This window comes from Stegodyphus dumicola, chromosome X2 (genome assembly GCF_044657685.1).
Source record: "Stegodyphus dumicola isolate Sdum_Otavi_A_Nest chromosome X2, ASM4465768v1".
Lineage (NCBI taxonomy): Eukaryota > Metazoa > Arthropoda > Arachnida > Araneae > Eresidae > Stegodyphus > Stegodyphus dumicola.
Window position 1 is genome coordinate 118916329 of NC_140781.1, and position 3111 is coordinate 118919439.

At 34.7% G+C, this 3111-nt stretch overlaps 1 protein-coding gene across 2 annotated transcripts in view; it reads right to left on the reverse strand.

Moving 5' to 3' along the window:
* LOC118192123 (uncharacterized) overlaps positions 1-3111 on the reverse strand; it is a 96921-nt gene that overhangs the window by 68202 nt on the left and 25608 nt on the right. The gene's annotated exons all lie outside the window — the stretch shown is intronic.

The following is a 3111-nucleotide window of genomic DNA, read 5'->3' on the forward strand; positions in this document are numbered from 1 at the left end:
GCCTTTTTGGGAAAAGAATACAATGTATTCGACATAGTCAGAAAAAAAAAAAAAAAAAAAAGCTATTGAGTTAATGTTAACAACTAAATCCCTTTAGATGGTTTGGTTTATTTAATTATAGAAAAGCTCGCGAGGGCTATGTGCCTAAGGGGAGGGATGCCCTCGTGGAGGACTTTCTCAGGGAAACTGACTTGTATACACGTTACACATGGGAAAGCCACAAAAGTGCTCATGCAGTCACCCCGTTCGCCTGGAATCGAACCCAGGGCGGAACTACCAATATCCAGAGATTTTACCCCTCAGCCGCTACTGGGCCCCTGCAGAGGAAATGAAATAAACTAGGGGTTCTCAACATGTGGTAAGCGTACCACTGGTGGTACGCAGGAGAAAAATAGGTGGTACGCAAAGATGCAAAGTATTTTTAACTAATAAATTCAAAAATTAAACCCCAACATCCAGATGGAATTTTATGTCTAACACTCGTAAATTGATGCGATCTGAGCTTTGTTCAAGAGTAGTGGTGGTAGTAGTACTTTGTAGCGGTGATACTAAAGGTTTACAATTTTTGTTTAGATGGTACGTGTTAGTCAAAAGGTTGAGAACTGCTGAAGTAAACGATTGAAATATTGTTATTTATCAAAGGCAAACTTTCTGTAGAGATTTGCCCCAGTCAGAGCATTTATTATCACATAAAGTGTGAATTATCTGTATTGCGCTAAAATAACTGACATATGAAACATCTTTCCACCCCAAAATAATTTTCAGGGTTTCTTGTATTCAAACTTAATTTTTCAAGCATTAGATATTTTCATCAGTTCTGCTTAACTTTTCCTTTTAAATTACGGTGTGTTGACAGACAAAATATATACCTTTCGCTTGTTTATCTCTTTATTATTGAACATTATTTAACTATTAACTAGTATAACTCCATTTCCTATTACTTACCAGTTTTGTTGCAAAACCTGATCACCTTGGCGACATTCCACATTTCCAAAATTGAATTCTTGAAAATTTTGGTTGTTGCCAAATAGCGCTATATTGACAAATCTAGTTATGATTTACAATATTTTAACATTTTACATACATTTTTTGGAGATTTTTTGGAGATATATTCATATACATTTTGAGGGAAAGTGAGAGGCCTAACAAGGGAAAAAAAGTTATTTTTTAAAAGAAAGCTACTACGAATGCTTTCTTAAGAGATATTCATGAAACAATCTGACTGAAATCAAGCTGAAAGTATCCAAACTTTCAAGAACGAACATTTATTTATAAACTGGATATATTAATAGATCAAACAACTGCACGTAAAACATAAAGTCAGTACTCCAATTTCAAAAGTCTTTTTTCCTGATTTCTGAACTCATGAGGTGCATACACACAATGGAAACTGGTATTTCATTTTGTGCACTTAAATTTTGCAGATGCTACACATTTATTTTCATAAGAATAAAGACTTAAAGGAGCAATTATGAGACATATTTCAGAAATCTGTCCTTCTTAGAGTCAACCATCCTCTTTGTACAGTAAACCCTCGCCAAGCGCGGACTTGCGAAACGCGACTTGTTCTGGCCAGAGATTATCAGAAAATTTTACCGGATTTCATTGGCTGAAAATAAAGTTAAAAAATCATACAAATTGTAAAAGCAATTTACGGAAAAGGATTTCAAGATAAAGCATGAGTCAAATAATTAACCGCCTAATGACTGAATTTATATTAAAAATTATGCCGAAAAATCCCTGATTTTTTATACCATTTTTATTATCTACAGATAGAGGTAGTTTTGTAAGGCACACGCACACACACACACACACACACACACAGAAACACACACAAAAAAAAAATGAAGGGGGCGGAAACAAGACAGTTATTATGATTCATGGCATTACCTGAGTGTTAACTCGGGCTTCAATGAAGCAGCCAAAAGCAATAATAGGTAATAAGAGCTAAATTAAAAATCAAGTAAATACATTTTACAATCTATAAATGTCATTGACAGTATGGTACAGTCTGAAACATGGTGTAATACATAGCGGCACATCACAGTCTGGACAATAATACCGCCATTACAGCTCGAAGATAATCACTTCGAGCCGATACTCACAAAGGCCGTTTGGACCCCTCCCAAAGCTAAGAAAATATGTGCATTGCAGAGTGTCAATTGCCACGCGATATTACGGGCGATGGCATTAAATATCCGTAAAGTTTATAGCCCCCGAGTTAACTCGTTCATAGGAAAGTCGAAACGGCATCTATTTCCGAGATATCTCGGGCGCAGTCGTTAAGCGGTTAATTGAAGAATGACGAATTAAGAACTGGGAGACCTTATACCACCAACCGACAGCGAAAGCAGTGATAACGAAGGTAAAATGCTTTTACCTTACAAGAACTTAAACGAATTGTTAAAACAAGCACAGGAACTGTAACTGTGGTTTTGTGATGTAGATTGACCCAAGTGAAGAAAGAAAAGGACACTTTACAAGAGGCTGTGAAAATCTGTACCCCTTTTAGCGCGAATCTTTTTTAAAGCGTTGGCTCGGTCACTGTCCCGAGCAAAAATCATCAGCTTTTTAAAAAAGTAATTGCATCAAGTATTAATTAAAAAGTAATAAAAATCCTTTCAATTAACATTTGTTTCGTATTTCCTTTTAGTTACAACAATATTTAGGTTTATTTAAATTATACATACTTTCTTAAAATTGCGAGTTACACATTTTTTCCATGGAAAGTGAAACGCGATTTTGTCGTTGTAGTGTATTAATGACGTAACCCCTGCGTTCGGCAAGGGTCTATTTTACTTTTTATACATATAACTTTAAAAATTTTCTGAACAAAAACCTTAAAAATTATTCAAAATTTGCATACTGAGTTAGTTAAAGTCATTTTATGTGCAGTCAAACATGCAATCATTTAACTACAGAAAGGTAGGACATTTTCCTGTTTTTTAACAGAAGTAACTAGTATTTCAAAGAAGGAAAGATACCTCATTCGATCCTAAAAATGAAGTTGCTTTATAATATTAATATACTAATCAGCTGGGCAGTACACGAATTGGTTATTAAATGAAAGGAAGTGAAATGTAATACTTTAAGGGAAATGAAATGAAGTGA